This window comes from Bombina bombina, chromosome 1, assembly GCF_027579735.1.
Source record: "Bombina bombina isolate aBomBom1 chromosome 1, aBomBom1.pri, whole genome shotgun sequence".
Classification (NCBI taxonomy): domain Eukaryota; kingdom Metazoa; phylum Chordata; class Amphibia; order Anura; family Bombinatoridae; genus Bombina; species Bombina bombina.
The window spans coordinates 1399358094-1399380420 of record NC_069499.1 but is presented as its reverse complement, the minus strand read 5'-3'; the positions used below and the strand labels follow the sequence as shown (position 1 = coordinate 1399380420).

At 42.8% G+C, this 22327-nt stretch overlaps 1 long non-coding RNA gene across 1 annotated transcript; it reads right to left on the bottom strand.

The window, feature by feature from the left end:
• Positions 1 to 12912: 12912 nt before the first annotated feature.
• LOC128642881 (uncharacterized) lies at positions 12913 to 21888 on the bottom strand. The gene is made up of 3 exons (XR_008399724.1): positions 21850 to 21888; positions 21598 to 21657; positions 12913 to 12984 (listed from the first exon to the last, which is right to left on the bottom strand). It is a non-coding gene; the product is annotated as an uncharacterized LOC128642881 (long non-coding RNA).
• Between the last annotated feature and the right edge of the window lie 439 nt (positions 21889 to 22327).

The following is a 22327-nucleotide window of genomic DNA, read 5'->3' as shown; positions in this document are numbered from 1 at the left end:
GTAGACTCACTAGCGGTAGTACTAGTAGTCATCTGAGTCCACCCTCTAAATTTCAAAGGGCTGTAAGTAAAAATTCAAGGTCACAATCCTCTAGCAGGGTTGATAGGTCCTCCTCTGAGACCAGGAAGCAGTCCGCATTTCGTCGGCGTCTTAATTTTCCGGATCTTCCCCCCAAAACAGCTAGTACAATCACTAGTGCCAGTTGTGTCACCACCTCTGCTATGTCCAGTTCTAGTACCGTGTTGCCAACTAAAATGTTTTACAGTAGAAGCCAAACAGTACCAACGCAGGCTTTTTCCAGTGAACATTCATTTAAGCAGCCCAAACGTGAAGTATTTGAGTATGAGGAAGACAAAATTTCTCATGCTGATGCTGCTGCCACCACCACTGCTACTGCCAGTGCCAACATTACTGATAGCCCATCTGCTATTGATATATGTGAAGAGGGCACCAGTAGTCACCAGGGAGAAGAGGGCTCCCCAACATATGTCGCTAGTGATAAATCCATGTTTACTGACATGGATGAATCAGCATCATCTCATAATTTTGAACCAGATGATCAAATTCACTATTCACCTACCCATCATTCACAGTATTCTATAGATCTGTATTCCTCTCCGTCTCCAACATCGTCACCACGAGTGTCACTGAGCTCTCCAATAGCTTCTGTTGAGTCTCCCAGCCAGATTGTAGTTAGTGCACCCGCCACTACTGGTAGGCCACTAACCTCCTCCATTCCCGCCATCCCTTCAATGTTTAGGCCTCCTCCTGTTACATCACAGAGAGAAGGCCATGAAATAACAAAAAGAAAAGAAGTTGCTACAGCATGTGCGGCCAAAGAAACTGTCACAAAAGATTCTTCACTGCACAGTGGCAAAGGTACCCGTCGTGCACAAGTGTGGCAGCATTTTGAGGCTATTGGTGATGGTCGCCAAGCCAAATGCAAATTGTGTGGTAGGGAAGTCAGCCGGGGTAGAGTGTTGGGGCATCTGACCAATTCAGGAATGAACCAACACCTTCGCACCCATCACAAGCCAGTGGTGTTAAGGGAAGAAAGTGGTGTCTCTGCTCCAGCCAGCACTACTAGGGCAACTACTACTAGCAGTGTCACAGTCACCACCAGTAGGAATCACAAGGGGCATGGTGATCATGCCTCTTCTGGTGCAGCTGCTATCAGTGTCAGCCAACATCCCATGAAATCCACCCAGCCCACAATGGAGCAATTTGGTGTACATTCCAGTCGCATGTCAAGACAGCAGGTGCGAAAAATTACACGCCTCATTGGCCAGCTCATAGCGGTTGGAGGGGTTCCTTTAAATATGGTGGAAGGGGACCCCTTTAAACAACTTATGGAGGCAGTTGTACCCCATTATAAAGTTCCTTCTCGTACCACATTCAGTAGATCTGTAATTCCCTCACTTTACATATCATGCGTTGTTGTTTTGAAGGAGGAGCTGGTAAAGGCTGCTGGACAGTCAGTGCACTTCACCACTGACCTATGGAGTGCTCCTAGTGGCCAACATGCCTTCCTGTCTTTGACGGCACATTGGTGGCTGCCAAATGTGTCACCACCAGTTATATCAGCCAAAAGTTCAGGCTCAAAAACCTCAGACTCAGTGACTGGTGCAGTAGCCAAGGGGTACCGCTCCTTTCTCCTGCATGCTGAGGTGATGGATCATCAGCACACCTCACAGAACATCCGACATGTACTGAGTAATATGGTGGCTCAGTGGCTAGGAGAGCAGGCAGGGACAAAGGCACAAATAGGTTTTGTTGTCACCGATGCGGCAGCCAATATGCTAAAGGCGCTACGAGATGGCGGGTTTGTGGGTATACGCTGTTCGGCACATGTACTGCATCTTGTTGTTAAGTTTGCCCTCGATCACGATACTGGAAGGTTGGCAACACTTTTTGAGTGTTGCCGAAAAATAGCTGGCCACTTCCATCATAGTGTCAAAGATAGCCATCTCCTTAGGCAGGAACAGAAAAATTTTGGACTTGCAGAGCACCGGCTCAAACAAGATGTGAGTACTAGATGGAACTCCACATTAGATATGCTGGAGCGTATATTTGAACAGCAAAAGGCAATCCATGCAATGGCATACAAACATTCCATTGGCATTGACAGACCACTGGGCAGGGATGACTGGGCCATGATTGAACAGGTAGTGGCAGTCCTCACACCTTTTCGGGCGGTGACAGAAAATTTAAGTCAAGAGAACGCTAGCCTGGCACAAGTCATTCCCCTCTTCACTCACCTCTCTAACCTATTAGATAATTTCCTTACTAATAGGGAAGTATTGCCTGGTGGTAATCTTCATAATGATGTTGCTGCCCTTGTAAGGAGATTGAAGGAGCAACTGACTCGGCGCGTAAAAGAGTGCATCGACAGTAGCCCTCACTATATGCTAGCCACACTTTGTGATCCTAGAGTAAAGGGAAAGATAGCACTCCGTACAAATACCTTGACCTCATGGCGGGACAAATTGATACAGAGGGTGCGTGATAGACAAAAAAAAATGTCACCTGTAGAGGAAGATGAAGAGATGACAGAGTCTGATAGTGAGACTCTGTCACCCAAAAGCTCTAGCACTGCTGCTTGTCCTCGTCCCACCACAGCAGCTACTTTTTGGGCTGATACACTGGGCACATTGGTTGGAGACATTAGAGATCCCCCAATGAAAGAGAGCAATGCTGCCGACACGGTTAAGCTTTACCTATCTCAACCTCCCCTACCCCCCAGTACTGATCCCTTGACATTTTGGGATGAAAAGAGGTATTTGTGGCCTGTCCTGTCTGTGGTAGCCCAAGAGCTACTTTCCTGTCCCCCAACCAGCGTCCACAGTGAACGTGTATTTTCAATCACAGGAAATACACTTTCACCTCATCGTGCACAGTTGTCCCCCCATCTCCTGGAGCAGATGACATTTTTAAAAATAAATCTTCCAAAGCTGGGTTACCCAGCTCTCAGCTTTGATTCAGATTAAAAAGTGGATCATATAATCTCCTGCTGACCCACTTGTGCAGTGTGCCAGTCAGTACTGGACTGGGAATTAAAATCATCCCTGGAAAATTGGGCGAACAGCCCTATTTTCCGTCCACTCAGTATAATGCACACATGCAATTTTTCACAAAGGTGAGATTACTGTGATACTCCTTCCCCACAATATTTTTTTTCCAAATTATAGTATATAATTTTTAAATTAATTTTTTCAACATATTCTTGCAATATGCACTGTAAAGCCCAATTACATCCATTAATCAGCACTTTAAATTCTAGCTTTTCTAGCCATATCTGCTCCCGCCCAACAATACATTTACTGGTATCCCGTTAGGCTAATCCGGCTTTGCTGGTTGTCATTACATGACAAATCAATCATCATGGCTCCTAAAGCAAAAGATCTCTTATTTGGATGATATTTTTTAGTTAGCTAGAGGTCATCAATAAAGTAACTTCCCAAATTCAAAATTTTCTACCCCTCTTTGAGACATAATATATTTTATTCCCACTACAGCAGGGTATCCATCCAAAATGTAAAACAAATTACAAATAATTTAAACTTAAAAGCTAAGGTCCAAAAATCCCATTATTTTGATTTATATTAGTAATTTGAAGGTAACGTCATGTGACCTTCAACCTTAAAGGGACACTGTACCCAAAACATTTCTTCCGTGATTCAGATTGAGCATGAAATTTTAAGCAACTTTCCAATTTACTCCTATTATCAAACTTTCTTCATTCTCTTTGTATCTTTATTTGAAATGCAAGAATGTAAGTTTGGATGCCGGCCCATTTTTGTGAACAACCTGGGTTGTCCTTGCTGATTGGTGGATAAATTCATCCACCAATAAAAAAGTGCTGTCCAGAGTACTGAAACCAAAAAAGCTAAGATGCCTTCTTTTTCAAATAATGATAGCAAGAGAATGAAGAAAAATTGATACTAGGAGTAAATGAGAAAGTTGCTTAAAATTGCATGCTCTTTCTGAATTACAAAAGAAAAAATTTGGGTTCAGTGTCCCTTTAACATTGAAATGTTATGTGATGATTTGTCATAGAATGGCGACCCAAAAATAAATTTCTATTTGACAGCGATTTTACTTCCCAAGGGTTTGATGGTTGATTTTATTACAATTTCAACTTTCTATTGACTTTCTTTATATTTTTCGTTATTTTTTTAGATATTGATTTAGCCGCCCTAAACAAGCTTGCTCAAGCATTTGTACTAGTGTATCCATTTTTTTTAAAATCGTTTATAATTAATAAGTGCACCTTCATCCTAATTTTACAATTGTTAACACATATTTACACGTTACACGAAAAGTTTCTGTTGTAAGCATTGTCACACATTAGTTACAGTTCAAGTTAAGCCACAATTTTTTTTATTAGTTAGTGGGAGTTTTGGAGACTGTTATCCAAAATTATTGTCTTAATGTTTAAGAAAAAAAACATTGAATTACAACTAAGAATAATATTTTTGTGCAGTAAGAAAAAATATTAGTGATCCAAAAATATATAGATTGAACAATCAGCCAGCTGCTACCATACGCAAAAAAATACGGTTAATCTCTAGGACAGTGTTGTCATTCTGGAAGTCCGCTCCTCATAAGAAAAAAAAACCAATAATAGTAATGCTTTGCACAGAGGCACAAACAAGTGAGTGACTTTTAAATTTACCACTTAATCCACACATTCCATAATTTATTTACATTTATTAATAAAATATTCTGTGTTTCTTTCTCATGTTTTTCATAGAATTCTAAAGAAAAACTGTAGACTTGACTTTGAGGGAGGAGACAGACCTTAAAAAAGAGGATGCTACAAGGAGTTCACGGGTAAGAATTATCAATACATGTTTACTTCAAAATAATTTTTATTAAACCGGCATGGAGTGCTGCTCATAAAGAAGGTTTTTAATGTAACTTTCAATTTTTAAACTTTGTAAAATAATATAAGTATCACAAGTTTGAGTCATAAAATTAAGTTATATAATAAAGTTCTATCTATGTTTCAGGTCAGGAAACATTGTGTAGATTCAGATAAATTGCATCCAAAATGGATTAGTGCATTTGATCAATTGCTTGCCTCTGATCTCTGTTGACACGGGCTAATGCCCTGTCTATGTGTCTATGGACATCTTTTCTCATATTGTTGACCGCTTTTGTTAATTTTTTTGTTGCCAGTAAATTTTCCAGAAGTAATTCTTCCGTCCGGCTATACCGATGTTGTTCTTCCAGTTGAGGTGCTTGAGTCTGGGCTGTCTGCTCATCCACAATGGGGGCATGGTCTTCTGTTGATGTTTGGTCAACGATGACAGATGACGATGGTGAAAAGCATGTTGCTTGAATATTTACAACAGGACTTCCCTCTACACAAAGAACAGGTGAATGCAGTTGACTGCTATGGCTTCCACCTGCAGAAATGCTGCGTAGTTCTGAAATAGATGAAACAGTAATCAAATATTATTTTGTTGTATGAAAACCAATGTATTTGTCGACATGTTGTACAGACATAGAAAGACTCTCGCTAAAAGATTTCTTCCATAATATCTAAGAAAAATACAGCAACAGACTATCCACAAACTTTTATTATACATTATTCGCTCAAATATATTTTAATATCCAGGATGGACCGATTTTATCTCTCTGTCAAATCTAAATAAAAGTTATATTCAATTAAAGGGATACTAACCCCACATCTTTTCTTTCATGATTATGATAGAACATGCAATTTTAAGCTACTTTCTAATTTACTCCTATTATTATCAATTTTTCTTTGTTCTCATGTTATCTTGATTTGAAAAAGCATTAATAAAAGGTTAGGAGCCGGCCCATTTTTAGTTCAGCACCTTGGTAGAGCTTGCTGATTGGTTTGCTACATTTAGCCACAAATCAGAAAGTGCTACCCAGGTGCTGAACAAAAAATGGTCCGGCTCTAAAGCTTACAGTACTGCTTTTTCAAATCAAGATAGCATGAGAACAAAGACAAATTGATAGTAGGAGTAAATTAGAAAGGTGCTTAAAATCTCATGCTCTGACTTCCGGTGGGCGGGCCATAGGAACGGTCGCATGAAGAAGGAGCTCCGCGACCGCTCCTGTAATAACAGTAAAATCTGTTACCTAAACCCGACCAGACAACTACCTTGGGCTGTAGGGAGAGAAGCTAGCCCGGTAAATAAAAGGAGGGAGCGAGAGATCTGCTCCACCACCGGAGGGTAAAGTATTTAGTAGCGCGATAGGCGCAGTACGATCCACTCACGTGGACGAAAAGTAACTGACATTACAAGTTGATTAATGGCACAGACACACTGAACGGAGTGCCTTGACAATCGGAGTTGACAGGAGAAAAGTACAGAGACACAAGGCTGTATATCATCTAGCTTACCGCGACCACGAGGTATTTCTGTCTCAGGCCACATAAAGCAACACTGAAAACAAAAAGAGACAATTACCGATGTTATGGCATCCAGCACTTGCAACACAGTTAATAGGCTTTTCAAATCTGCCTATAGCACACAATACGGGGATGCAGAAAAGGGACATTAAATGACCGAATTATAAATGACCGGATATCTCCCTCTCCGGACTTAAACAGCTACAAGGCCCCGGATGTGAGGGCAGAAGGCCACACTAATGTAACATTGAGAAGCTAGGTGGGTGCTTTTATATCATTATCAGGACATTACATACTCATAATTAAAGCTGCAAGCACCCCCTATAAGGAAAGGCAAATAAAAAGTGGCGTATACTTCCAACACAAACAGGGAATAAAAGAGGGATCTGATCCTGGGTCAAGGACACAACACCCAGACATACTAGGAACTACACTTAGACCTTGCGGTTTGGCTCAGGCTCGGTGGCCTTTATTCTTATAAAAATCACTGTATGCAGAAATATTACAGCAGCTTTCAGAAAGCTACGAGCACAATGGCGGCAAGAAATAAACAAACAGACAGGAAAGCCAAACATCAGGCTGAGACACAGATGGCGGCAGGAGGAGGGGAGATTGAATACGACGCCATGAATCCAGACCCACACCCTATAGTCGCACAGCTCTCGGCCTTATTTCTCCCCAAATTGGAGCACCTACAAACTGGCCAAGACGCCATGGCGGCTGACCTGAAACAGATGGCCAACAGAATCACCAGAGCGGAACATCGGGTGTCAGGGGTAGAAGATCTGCAAAGGTCCCAAGCCACAACTATAACAGCACTACAAAAGCAAAATACAATACTATCAGAGAAACTAGATGATCTAGAAAATAGATCACGAAGAAATAACCTTCGTATAGTGGGGCTGCCAGAAACTGTGGCCAGCACCACCCTCATCAACTTTGCTGAACAAACACTGCCAGAGATCCTGAAAATACCAAACTCCTTGACGCCCTTTTGTGTAGAGAGAGCACATAGGGTGGGGACCCCAGGAGGGAACAGAGACCAGTCAAAATTCCCGAGACAAGTAATGGTCAAGTATCTAAACTTCCAACATAAGGTGACCATCCTAAGAGCATACAGACAAAACGGCCCGATACAGTTTGAAGGGAGAAGGTTACTGATCTTTCAAGATTATTCAATCGAAGTAACCAGGAGAAGACGAGAATTTGCACCATACTGTAAAACACTCATAGAAAAAGGACGACAAGTTTCACTACTGTACCCTGCAAAGTTAAGGATCCACACACCAACGGGACATAAACTCTTTGACTCCACTAGACAGCTGCAAAAGTTTCTAGAGGAAGAAGAAAAAGACACTGCTGCAGGAAGAAATGTCCCAGACTGACATTGAGAGAGTCTAAGATCCATTCTCGGGATGCCATTTAGGGGGTGAAATTGAATTTATTGTTGTTCTGAGGGATGGGGCCTAATCGCCCTTAGAGTCATGATGAGAGCCCTCGATGCACATTCTAAATACAGAATCAGGAAGATCTACATACAGTAAATTAACTTGAAGGTAAAGAATCTTGTCATAATTGTCTATAAGAATCACTTAAACAATCATATCATAGGTGAGGGAGATAAAGGTTAAATAGTCCCTACTCATAGGAACTTATAAAAGAGATTTAAATGCTGATATTATTAGCTATGTTTGTTTTGTTGTTTCATCATGTTGTACACAGTAATTATGTATGTTATATTTCACCTGTTGAGCATGTTGTGCGGATAACCTTGTGTAACGTTTACTCAAACCTGAGCAGGGGTGGGGAGCTTAAAACTGATAATTTCTTAGGTATGTATTGTGATGTTGACCCTAACCAAATACTCAATCTTACAGACAGCAGTGTGTTACTTTGCCATATGACAGGCTTGACTGAGACTGCTTATGACACCATGAGCCGGCATAAGACACGTAAACACGGTAAGATACTTCCTTATACAAGCAGTGCGGAGCCATGGCACAACTAAACATCATTGCGTGGAATGTGGGAGGCATTACGTCTCCCATCAAACGCAAAGCCATTCTAAAACACCTTAGATCCCTTAAAACTGACATAGCAATATTGGAGGAAACTCATCTAACTCAAGTAGAACACCAGAAACTGAAACAGGGCTGGGTGGCAGAAGTAGTGTACACCCCATACGAATCACGCAGAGCGAGGGGAATAGCGGTCCTCTTTAAAAAAGGACTCCCATACACCATAATTAACAAGACAATAGACACGGAAGGGCGTTACATTATCCTACACCTTAAAATACAGGAGCTCGCTCTGGTGCTATGTGGAGTATATGGGCCACCCAACCAGAAGCATGAATTTTGGACCGGGTTGCACAATAAACTATTACCATTTATTCACCTACCATTGGTGATAGGAGGGGATTTTAACATTGCTCCGCACACGCCCGTAGATAGATTTAGAGACCCGGCCTGGAGGGGTACCACCCCTGGAATCAACAGGAATGCTAAAATAGAGACCCGCATCATGACTAAATTTCAAAACACACTGGGACTCAGAGATATTTGGAGAGATAGGAACCCGGAAGGGAAAAATAACACTTGCATTTCCACCGCAAAACACACCATGTCCCGCATAGACTACTTCTTACTCTCCATGTCACTGACCCCAAAGGTGGAAAACGCAAAAATACTAGATATAACCCTCTCAGACCACACACCCATTCAGTTGCGATTAAGTCTGGGAGCACCAGAACGGAGGGGACACACATGGAGATTCCCAGCATACCTATATAATGATGTTAACTTTCACACCTTCCTTAACAAAGAGTGGCAGTACTATAGCGAGGCCAACTCTGCCCATAGAGATAAACCGATGTTATTCTGGGAGGCCGCTAAAGCGGTCTTGAGAGGAGCAATCACAACCTACACGATAAAACTGAAAAAACAATATAAAGCAAGAGCAGAGCTCCTCCTCCGATAACTTAAAAATGCATACAATAAATACTTAAGATACCCCACCACACAAAACAGAGAACATTACTATGCGGTCAAACAACAAAGGGACACATACCTATTGGATAGCTCCTTGAGAACATTAAATAGGGCTTCAGGCCTCTTCTACAGGCATGGTAACAAGACAGGCAAATATCTGGCAGCACTGACAAAGATTATAAGGCCAAACAATTTAATAACTAGCATAAAAGTGGGGGACTCCATGGAGAAAGACAATGATAGGATAGCGCAGGCCTTTAGGGAGTACTACCAAAACCTTTACTGTCCCGCAGACATTGACACTGAGCTTAGAGACCAATTTTGGTCACATCTGCAACTGCCTCGCCTGTCTGACTCAGAGTCGGATGCCTTGAATTTACCCATAACCAAACAGGAAATAACCTGTGTTATCAGGGGGTCCCCACAAGGGAAAACGCCAGGTCCTGATGGACTGCCAGGCGAATTTTATAAGATCTTGCTCCCAAATGTTGTGGAGGACCTAGAAACACTATATAACGGCCTACTGGCTGGACAAATTGATATCTCAAATAGATTTGTAGAAGCTAATATTACGCTGATAGCCAAACCAGGAAAAGACCCAACTTTGAGGGAGTCGTACAGACCTATCTCGCTCCTAAACAGCGATTATAAAATCCTAACTAAAATCCTAGCAAATAGATTAATGAAAATTCTGCAATCCCTCCTTCATAAAGATCAGACAGGATTTGTTAAGGGCCGCTCCTCTGTCTCGAATATTAGAAAGCTTCAGTTAATTCTCTCCCACTACTGGGTTAACGATAACAAATCGGACATACCGTCCCCGCTCCCGGAAGCGTGCCTTCTGGCCGTGGACGCGGAGAAGGCTTTTGATAAAGTCTTATGGGGACACTTATTCTATTCTTTGGAGAAATTTGGGATCCGAGGGGAATTTCTGCAAATGGTCCGGCGGCTTTATTCTGACCCTAGGGCAGCATTGATTATTAATGGAGGACTCTCCGAATCCTTCAAACTAGGAAGGGGGACCAGGCAGGGATGCCCCCTCTCCCCACTATTGTTCGACTTGGCATTGGAACCGCTGGCAGTGAAAATTAGGAATACACTACAGGGCCTTAAGATAGGGAAGGAGACGATTCATCTGTCTCTGTACGCAGATGACATGATTTTAGCTATTCCCAACCCGCCTACCAATCTACCACCCCTGATCTCCATAATTAAAATGTTCGGGGAAATTTCGGGGTATCAGATAAATAACAGCAAATCAGAACTTCTGTGGCTGCATCCTGAGGGAGGAGTGAGGCTGCCAGATTTTCAATTTAAGATAGTAAAGAGTAGCTTCAAATATTTGGGAATCCAGCTGAGTGCTAATCCACATAAATGGTATGACCTCAACTACAGACAATTGATAGGATCCATAGTGTCTCAACTAAAAGCTTGGGGGGGCCTGCCTTTGTCCCTGACGGGTAGGATCAGCCTGATAAAGATGTCCATTTTTCCCAGGATATTGTATACAATGCAGATGCTGCCTCTCACGCTTAGAAAATCTGACCTCAATACCCTTAATAAAACGATTCTGGCCTTTGTCTGGAACAACAAAAAACATAGAGTCAGCCTACAAAAACTTACAGCTACAAGAGGAATGGGTGGTTTTGGCCTACCTAATATCAAGCTATATAATTGGGTCACATCTGGGAAAATAGTGTTAGACTGGCTGACAGGGGAGGGCTGTTTTGCACACACACAGCTAGAGCAGGAGCTGATTGCCCCCATGTCATTAGAAATGTTACCACACCTAACTAGAACACAAGCTGAGAAGGCGATGGGTTCACATCTGCCCCTTATTGAACCACTGAGAGCATGGCAAAAAGTATGTAAATGGTTGAAAATAGACAATACATATTCTAAACATCTTCCCTTGAGGGGAAACCCTAATTTTATAGCAGGCTACTCTACCAAGCCCTTTTTGATATGGTACGAGAGGGGCCTAAAGAAGGTTAGTCAATTGTTCAAAATGGGAACAAGTGAGGTCAAGACTTTTCAGGAGTTGCAAAGAGAGTTTGAAATACCGAATATACATCACTATGCATATCTGCAAACCAAGCACTATGTTAACCAGATAATTAGAGGCTCACCGTCCCTAGTGGGACACTCAGGGTTGGAGGCTACTATATCAGTCTTCAAACATGGCAAACATTCCATCTCATTGCTTTACAGAACATTACTACACGACATTGAAAAGCACACTATAAATAACATAGTTTTGAGGTGGTCTGACGCTCTGGACATTGAGGTGACACACCAGGTGATCATTGATAGCTTTCAACACATTAGAAAGGCCACTTTGGCCACAGACCTCAGGGAAGCCCATACAAAGATGCTTCATCAGGCCTACATGATCCCGAAAGTCCTTAAGAAATGGAATACAACAATACCTAACATATGTCCGAAGTGTCAGTTCATGGATCCCAGCATACTCCACTTTATACTCAACTGTCCACATATTAGGAAGTACTGGGCTCAGATAGCTTATTGGATTAAGGTTCTCACTTCAACTGACACCCCTCTCAGAGAGGAACAAATCTTGTTCCTGAAACTAGATAATACCCCGGTAGCTGCCAGACCCTTTATTATTAATGTGATTACTTTGGCCAAGAAACTTATTCTGAAACATTGGCCTTCTGGCAAAATCCCGAAACTTAATGAGTTGAAAAACCTCATCCTCACACAGCTCACTAAGGAAAAGTGGGACACATTGGAAGACCCAAATAAAAGAACAGCGAAATTTTTTGAAAAGTGGGAACCCTTTATGCACACACTAGCCAGAGAGACACAGAAACAAATTATCTATCCATTTAGAGACACTATTTACATCTTAGAAAAACAGCTCACAGGACAGTGGACTTTCGACTGACAGTGTTGTGAGGGAGGGAACGTTTATACTCACGCTATCACATATGAACTATGTCACAAAACAGGTTGTGCCAGGTAAAACCAGAACTGTACAGATGAATACCAAGATTGTAATGCCAAGCTACAGCATGCTCACTGTTCATTGTTGAATGTTAATTGTTAACTGATCCCCTTGAGAGGTTCCTTTAGGGGTCAGTCTATCTTAGTATAATTTGTTTATGTTTATTATAAAATGGCTGGAAAGAACGAACTCTATTGAATCACATAATTTCACTAACATTACTAGCAGAACTGATTGGACTTTGAATCGAGTATGGTACCCTCATAATAGTGAACTCTGCAATATGTATCTTGGATCATTTGTCATACTTATCAATGTATTGTATTGTTCTGAAAAGCCGAAATAAAGAAAGTTTATAAAAAAAAAAATCTCATGCTCTATCTGAATCATGAAAGAATTTTTTTTTATTTAGTATCCCTTTAATAAATTTATTTGTAGAAAAATTGCGTTATAAATCATTTGTAGCTGATTATTTTTGATATAGTAAAGGCTTAATTACATAAAATGTCAAGATAATTTTTGCCTGTCTTGTTTGTTTATATTTTCAGTTTGTTATAACTTACGTGGAGGAGTAGTGGGCATCTCTCCACTTCCGAAGGCTGCTACTGGTGGGATCCGAATCCGAGTTACTAACACTGTTAAATATAGAATAAAATCAGCACAAGCCAAGGTATACTAAATTATAGATAATAAGTTTGTGTGAAGACATCAATATTTATTTTGAATATTAATTTATTTTTTAAAAATGGTAAAGCATTAAAAAAAAAAATATTTAATGAAAAGGTGAATAGTGTGCCATACATTTAGCAGAGAATGGTCAGCTGATAGTCGCAACAAGTGGATGGCCGGCAGAATCCTTATCAGGCTGATGAAAGTCATTATATTAAAATCGCGATACAATGGATAATTAAACAAATATTTGACTTTCAATATTTTGAAAGAGCAGGAAATATAAAGCAGCATTATAAATGTATAGTCCTATCATAACATTTGTTTTGTTGTCTTCTTATTTTTTTTTAGTTTTCAAACAAGCTTTATTAAGTTTGGCAAGAAAATACATATAACAGCCAGCATTGAACAATGTGTATCAAAACAAAGAGCAGGGGACACACCTAGCTCACCAGGCGGCCCAACTGCTATAACAGTGACATCAATAATACATTGTTTTCAAAAAGTAATTATAGCGAACTTGAAAGTCTAATGAAATTAACAGTTTGTATGTTTTCTTAGCCTTAGGAAGAGAGTCATAATCTTGAGCTTGCATCCACGAGCTATAGAGCTCGCGGTGTTAGATTAATATAGTCAGTTGAAACATAAACTTAGGGATTCGACATCAGATATTACGGCAAGGTTATATAAGTCTATTTTCAGCACGCTTAAGTCATGCTGCTCAAATTCAAAGATCTGACGTTGTCACTCGTACAGAGTGGCAGAAAGAAAGTTGAGGACAGGGCAAGAAGAGTCAGGTGAGAAAAAAAAGGGGGAGAGAGAAAGAAAAAAAAAAAAAAAAAAAAAAAAGGGGGGGGGGGTGAGGGGTGGTTGGAGGGAATAGGATGGAGGGTAAGGTGGGTTACATGGAGGGGAGTTACTAAGTGCTATATCAGAGCTGTTTGTGTATTGATTATAACCGTTTGCCTTCCCAGGCCAGAGTCATCATCTCGTGTGTGACAAGCCTCCCAGTTTTAAGGAAGTGATAGCGCTCCAGCCTGAGGAGGTCTCCCACTTTGTGTTTCCATTCTTGTACAGTAGGGGTTTGGGGACTCCTCCAGTGCGCAGGGATGAGTCCTTTCGCGCCGCTCAGCATTATGAGGAGGAGGATGTGCTTATCCGCTCCCACCACTTTGGGCAGATCATGAAAAATCAAATAAGTTGGTTTGGGGGGTATGATAATTCCCAGAATGTTGCTCATTTCTCCCAGCACCCTCTCCCAGAATGGTATTATATGTGGGCAGGTCCACCAAATATGGAGGAGAGAGCCTTCCTCTCCGCAGCCCCTCCAGCACCCGCCATCAGTGTTAGGGTAAATTTTCTGTAGCCTCTGAGGCGTTAGATACCATCTACTAATTAGTTTGTAGTGCATTTCAAGAAGCCTTGCGGAGATGGAGGCCTTCTTGACCTTTCGGAAGATCTTGAGCCAGTCCCCTTCGGATATGTCCATTCCCAGATCGGTTTGCCATTGGGAAGTATAGGTCGGGAGAGCAGTACCGCCCCCACTCAGTAAGAGCTGGTAAAGGCGAGAGATTAGGTGCGTCGGTGACTTCTGAATCGTGCATAGAGCCTCAAAAGGCGTTCTGTTTCTTGTCAGGGCCTCTCGGTCCCTACAGGTATTGAAGAAGTGTGTGATTTGCGCCATCCTGAACCAGGATGAGAATGTCGTATGGTCCCACTCAGCTAGCTCCATCTGTGTTTTGAGTTTATTATTTTGGAGGGCATTAGAGATAGCAGTTTCCGCTAGAGCGTAGCCTCTCCCCATAGATCGTCTCGGGAGCTCCAAACCCAAATCAGGATTTTCCCATAAAGGGACATTTGGTGAGGCAAGGGTGGACACGAATGCGCCCTCACCTAGCATCTTGTCCCATGTCTTCAGAGTATCATTAATCATTGGATATGATGCAATAGACTGTGGGCGGTTTCGGGTGGAAATCCAGGCCAGAGCCCCCGAGTTGCCACGTTGTAGGATTTCGTTATCGATACGTATCCATTGTTTATCTCGGGAATTGCGACTCCACTCCACGATTCTCTGGAGAAATATCGCTTTCTGATATTCTTTTAGGAGTGGCACTCCCAAACCGCCCCTTTCTCTGGGCATAAACATCGTGGACTTTTTGATTCTAGGCCTAATTCCGTTCCAAATATATGTTTCAATGCCCAATTGTAGGCGTTGAAGATAATGTGAGGCTGCCATTGCAGGAATCGTCTGCATGATGTAAAGAACTCGTGGGAGCACATTCATCTTTACAATTCCTATTCTACCCAGCCAAGAGAGCGATTTCTTTTTCCAGTTGGATAGGTCTCTGAGAACCTCATCGCAAATCTTTTTGTAGTTGAGGTCAACAATTTCAGGAGTGTTGGATGTAATAATGACTCCCAGATAAGTGATGTTGTGGGTTGCGATTCTTAGCGGGCAGTTCGCTGTGGATGCAGCAAATTTGTCCGGGGGTTCCGTGATGTTTAAAATCTCAGACTTTAGGGGGTTAATAAGGAAGTTAGACAGAACTCCATATTCTCTGAAATTCCCTAGGGCTTCAACTAGTGATGCATCCGAGTCCGCTAAAGTTAGCAGGACATCGTCCGCGTACATCGAGAGCTTGTGTTCAGTACTTCCTACCCTTAAGCCTTTCACCCCCGTGTTGGACCTGATCTTGGCTGCGAGAACCTCGATCGCGAGAGCGAACAAGAGGGGAGATAGGGGACAACCCTGTCGTGTCCCGTTCCTGATTAGGAACGTCTCGGAAAGGGTACCGTTAACCCTCACCCGAGCGTTAGGGGTCGAGTACAGAGACATAACTGCATTAATAAACCCGGGTCCGAAACCGAACCTGTCTAGAGTCAATCGGATAAATTTCCAGCTGACCCTGTCGAACGCTTTCTCTGCGTCGGTTGTGACCAGAGTAAGCGGCAAGTTATGCATACGGGCGTAGGTTATTAGCTGTTGTACTTTGAGGGTATTGTCTCTAGCCTCCCGGGCGGGCACGAAGCCCACTTGATCTGTAGAGATCAGCTCAGGGAGAAGCCTATTCAAGCGGGTGGCCAATATTTTTGCCAATATTTTTACATCAGAATTAAGGAGAGAAATGGGCCTGAAGTTTTCGGGCCTATCAGGAGGCTTCCCAGGCTTGGGAATCACTGCTATGTGTGCCTCCAACATTGAGGCCGGGAGTCTAGGAGACTCCTGAAGCGAAGCAAATAAGCTTGTTAATTCTGGAATAAGGACATCTGAGTAGCTCTTATAATATTTCAGGCCAAATCCGTCAGGCCCAGGGCTCTTGCCCACCGGGAGGTCTTTAATTGCTCTTTGGACTTCTTCAGCTGTGATCGGAAGCTCCAAGAGTCCCCTATCCTCCTCCGATAACGAAGGGAGGTCTACAGCCCGGAGATAGGCGCTGGCATCCTCGTCCGCTCTTAGACGAACGGATGGGTCGCCCCCATGTTCTATGGGATTCTCTAGGTTATACAGGGATTCATAGTATCTCCTGAAGTCTGCTGCAATGGAGTCTGCATCGGCCCGAATGCTCCCGTCTGCAGCAACAGTGTGATGAACATAAGCCTTCACTTTTTTCCTAGCTACCGCTCTAGCGAGCAGCTTCCCAGGCTTGTCTCCTTGTTCATAAAAAATCTGTCGCAGATGAAGAGCCTGCTTTTGGTAATCCTCCTGCAAAAACTGCAGGAGTTCCTTCCTGGCCGCGTTAAGTTGTGCCAGCCCAGTTTCATCACTTGGGGATCTCTTGTGATGTTGTTCCCAAGTATCCACCTGCTTCAGGAGGATATTGTATCGTTCCCTTCTCATTTTTTTGAGTCTTGCTTTGCGTTCTATTAAGAGTCCCCTGATGGTACATTTATGTGCCTCCCAGATAGTGGGGCCGCTTATCTCTTTGTCCGCATTTAAGCGAAAAAATTCGGTCAGGGAATTCTTGATGTCTGTGTTAAACACTGGATCATCTAGGAGGGTATCATCGAGCCTCCACACAAAGGGAGTGATTGGCGTATTGGGCCATTGGATGGTACAACACACTGGGGCGTGATCTGACCATGTGATCGTAGAAATTCTACTGGATTTGGTGATAGTTAGGCCAATGGTGTCTGTAAGTAAATAGTCTATCCTAGAGTACTTACGATGAGGGTGTGAATAAAAAGTAAAGTTTTTGTCCATTGGATGGTGCGTACGCCAAATGTCGTGGATTCTCAACTCTGCTAGAGATGCGGACATTCGCTTAAGTGTCTTATGCGGGGTACTGGAGAGACCGCCAGAGGTGTCAAGGGTGGGGTTGAGAGGGGCATTAAAATCCCCACCAAGGAACAGGATGCCCATTTGCATTTCTAGGAGTTTGCGGGTGACCTTCTGGAGAAAGAGGTGCTGGGAGGTGTGAGGGCAGTATATGTTGGCTAAAGTAATAGGTCTGTTATGAATAGTGCCAGTAAGCACCATAAATCTGCCCTCTGGATCGCGATATATGTTTATAAGTTGAAACGGTACTTCCGCATTGAAAATTATCCCAACTCCGTTCCTCTTTTTTGTGGCCGAAGCAAAGTAGGCTAGCGGGTATTGTCGACTATGCCACTTAGGCTCATGTGCCGACTCAAAGTGTGTTTCCTGTAGGAAAATAAGGTCCCCGCCCATTCTGTGAAAGTCCCTCAATGCTATAGCACGCTTGGAAGGGCTATTAAGCCCTTTTGCGTTGATTGTTATGAGTTCAAGCGGGCGCGGCTTGCGCTTAGCAGCGTGCTTCGACATGTTTTCTTGTGTTGTGTAGCAGAAATTGTATGGGGGGGGGTGTCAGGAGGAGTTCCCTAGTGAGTGAGTACGAAAGGGTGAGAGGGGGAGGGTAGAGAGGGGGGAGTAGAGGGAAGGGAAAAAAAAAAAAAAAAAAAAAAAATGAAGGAGGAAAAAAGAGAAGAGATGAGTAAAGAGAAACAAGATAAGAGTGGAGGTGGAAAGTCTTGTCAATTAAGGGTAGAAAAGAGAGAGAAGGAGGTAGTTTATTGCGAACTGTGCAATGTGTGAAAAAGTAACAACAACAATTAGGAACAGTTCTATCGTTAATAAATATCGAAACTACAACAAAATATCAGGGGTAGTTGTCCCTGTGTGTTTCGCATGATAACATAAACATTTAACATAATTTGCAGAAACCTAGCTGAACCTTTGTTACATCATAGACGTTTTTAATGCAATCTCCCTTTGGACCTAATAGTAAAATTGAGAAAAAAAAAAAAAAAAAAAAAAAGGGGGGTCCCTTCTACTTATATGTCTGGTTGGGTTCCTAGTGAGCCCCATTATTATTTCTGTGAGACCACCAAGGTTTTTCCCCCCCTTATTCTTTTCATTTGGGATTCTAGAGGGGTGACATTAGCGGAGCTATTTATTTATCTTTTATCTATTCTCTTCTCTCCTCTCCTCCAACGCCAGCCCATCATTGTTATATCTTGTATTAAGGGGTTTAAAAAGTTATCATCATGGACCTCTGTGATCCACACTTTAGCTAATTGGCTGTTAATGTTTCGGAGGGTATCCCTTTATGTATCGTAACTGTGAGTACTACAACAATAAACAAATATCAGAGGAGGAGAGAGAAAAAAAAAAAAAAAAAAATTCAATTAGGAACAACGTAAGATGTTATAATTTAGCAAATGAGAGCGGCTAGGCCAGGAGCCTATGGGGCTGCTATATCAGCTAGATAAGGACCTAAGCCAAGGTGAAGTGGCATTGGTTATGAGCAGAGAATAAACATCAGCCACAGGTATGCTGAGCAGCGAGAATGATCTGCGACACACACGACCCGGGGGCTCCATCTAAGTGTTGCAGGGTTTTTTCCTGCACATATGATCCTTAAGTGCCCGTACTTTTATATGTCAAACAGGAACAAGTCGTATATGCCACAGAGATCCCAGCCCCCCACACCCGTGTAAACCACGACAATAAGCACATCTCAGAAAGAGTAGGAGCATTGATAAGCATTGTATACATACCCGTGGGATCACATAATTCAGAAACAGGTAAAGCCACAGTATTAGTTAGACATAAATAGCAATCAGAGTAATGAGCAGAACTTAAATATTATTAGCAGATACATTTATCAGTGTGAACATTTTGTGAGACAAGTAACCTGAGAGTTCTGTTAAAGTGTTGTGGGGATCAGTCTTGGGCCTAGGTCCATCAGACGCCCAGGTCTCTATAGTTCCAACATAGGCAGCCTAAGAAAGGGAGAAAGCAAAAACAGCGAACTAAGATAGCCAACAGAACCTTGACCTCTGTGTTTGGTTTAGTCATGATGCCGCACGGCCTCTTCCCGAGCTGCAGCAGCAGGGGCCCTGCGAGGTAGGTCCTCGTGGCGTGGAAGTTCTAAATCCAGGCCCAAGGCCTGGCTGAAGCCAGGTAGATCTTCAGGGCATCTGAGGGTGTGGGAAACGTTATTTTTTGTAGCAATCAGGCATGTAGGGAACCCCCATCTATATGCAATATTTTTCTCCTTCAGTGCTGAGGTAATGTGCCTCATGTCTCTTCGCTTTTGCAGCGTTGTGGGACACAGATCTGAGAACACCTGGACTTCAGTGCCTCTAAAGGTGATTGGATGTTTTGCCCTTGCTAGTTTGAGCACCTCTTCTTTGTCCCGAAATGACAAAAATTTTATTATTATGTCCCTAGGGGGGGCCCTATTGGGTGGCTTAGGGCGTAAGGCTCTGTGCGCCCGTTCAATGTGTATTTCCTGAGCTGCAGCATTGTTTTTTAGATACCTAATGAAGTCTTGGATGTAGGGCTGTAATGCAGGAGGATCTACTGCTTCTGGTATGCCCCGGAGCCGGAGATTACTCCTTCTACTCCGGTTTTCTAGATCCTCTATACGATCCATCAGAGAGTGTACCGTACCCTCCTGCGCTTGCAAAAGACTGGCCTGGTGTTGCACATCTGAGTTAAGTGACTCTTGCTTCTCTTCCACTTGAATGACACGGTGGCCTAAGGCTCCTATGTCCCTTTTTAGCTCCCCAAACATACTTTTAAAATCCTGCATAGCATTTTTAATGTCTTCTTTGGAGGAGAGGTGAGTGATGTCATCCCTTGTAAGATAACCAAGAGAGTTTGTGTGAGGTCTGTGCTCTTGGTCAGCTGTTGATGGAGCTGTTGTGTCATGAGTTGATTTGCTACTTGACTGAACCGAGTCAGCAGGTAAAAGATAGTTCTCCATTACTGAGGGCTGTAAAGTCTTAGGGGGTTTAGAGGTCCTCTTGCTCGTCATGGCAACTGTGAGGTCTAGGTATATAAAAGGCAAACTATCCTGCTCAGTAATCTAAATGATGAAGGCCCAACAAGTATCTGCGCCTTTCCTTTGCCTGTGAGATTGCTATATGCACTGTATTTTAAAGTTCATCTGAGGCCTTAGCACTTTCCCCTCAGTTGCGTGTTTCAATAGTCCCCCCTGTATATATGCTTCTATGAGGGCAGTTGGTTCCCTTATTGCAAAGGTGTAGGCTTGTATAGGCACTCACGCCCCTAGGACCAGTGAATGAGTTTCTCTAGGGCTGGGTATTAGCACCTCCTAGGCCCTTATGTAGGTGGTAATGTGAAGGCCTGTGGCCGGACTCACCCTCAGACCGTGTCTGATCTTCGGCCAGAGCCGCAGGATCCGCCCGCAAACAAGTCCGGGTCCACAGAAGGAGTCTCAGTTGCACTGCGCGCCCTGATCGTAAACTCCGGTGCTCACGGAGGGCCACGTGGTCGCGGCTCTGTCACCGCCGCCAGAGAAGGCAACGCAGCACCACTGCAGAGATTCGGGAACTGCCCCAAGGGTCTTTAGGAGGTACGTGCTCTTCTGTGTTTCTTCTGTGCGTGTGCACTTGAGCCCCATATAAGTTGCTGCTCCTCAATCAAGTCCGGTACTCAGGCAATATGGCGCACAGTCACAGGGCCGCAAGATGAGTTCAGGCACTTCTCCTTTGCAGATTCCGTTCGGTAAGGAAGCCAGCGGTCTCTAAGGTTTTAGGAATCAGGTTCAGAGCCTGTAGTGGCTTGATTTGATCACGGCTCAGCTAGCTTATGAGCGATAACACACAGGGGACTACGGAGCTCTGTTAATTAGCAGCCATCACTGAGCGTGGCTAGACTCCGCCCCCTTGTTGTCTTCTTATTATTGTTATTTTATAAATCAAGAATGTAAGCAAGCACTATGCCACTATGCATGGGTTGGAAAGAAAAAAAAAAAAAAAACGGGGACCAGGCTTACATTATTGCTTTCTAAAACAAAGATAATATTAGAAAACAAAGAAAAATTGATTATCAGATACTGAAATTAAGTAGGTTCATTTGCTGTTCTAGCAGATTCTAGTATGAAATCATGAAAGAAAAATGTTTGGTTCATTATATCTTGAAGCACAACACTTGATCATGGAAAGTAACTTTCCAAGAAAAAGGTAACAGGGCTAGTGAACTGGGACAGGATACATTTTGAATGTAATACTCTGTGAGAAAAATCGAATCTTCAATACATGTTTTTTTTTCTAAAACCTATGTTTGTATTTCTTATTTAGGTACTTACCACCAGAACTCGGCTGAGGCGTGCTTGGGGCTGATCGCCCTGCAGAGTGTTTTCGGTGATCTGGAAAACATCAAGGATAAGAGACAGGTAAGTCTAACACGTGTATTAGTGAACAATAGTTATAAGTGATGGGCTAGGGAACTGGGACAGGGTACTACTATTTGAATGTAATACTCTGGGAGTAGAAATCTAATCTTCAATCCATTTTTTTTATTCTACAACCTACTTTGTATTCCTTATTTAGATACTTACCAGAACTAGGCTGATCAGTGCTTGGGGCTGATGATCGCCCTGCAGATTTTTTTTCGGTGATCTGGAAAACATCAAGGATAAGAGACAGGTAAGTCTAACACGTGTATTAGTGAACAATAGTTATTAGTGATGGGCTAGGGAACTGGGACAGGGTACTACTATTTGAATGTAATACTCTGGGAGTAGAAATCTAATCTTCAATCCATTTTTTTTATTCTACAACCTACTTTCTATTCCTTATTTAGATACTTACCAGAACTAGGCTGATCAGTGCTTGGGGCTGATGATCGCCCTGCAGATTTTTTTCGGTGATCTGGAAAACATCAAGGATAAGAGACAGGTAAGTCTAACACGTGTAATAGTGAACAATAGTTATTAGTGATGGGCTAGGGAACTGGGACAGGGTACTACTATTTGAATGTAATACTCTGGGAGTAGAAATCTAATCTTCAATCCATTTTTTTTATTCTACAACCTA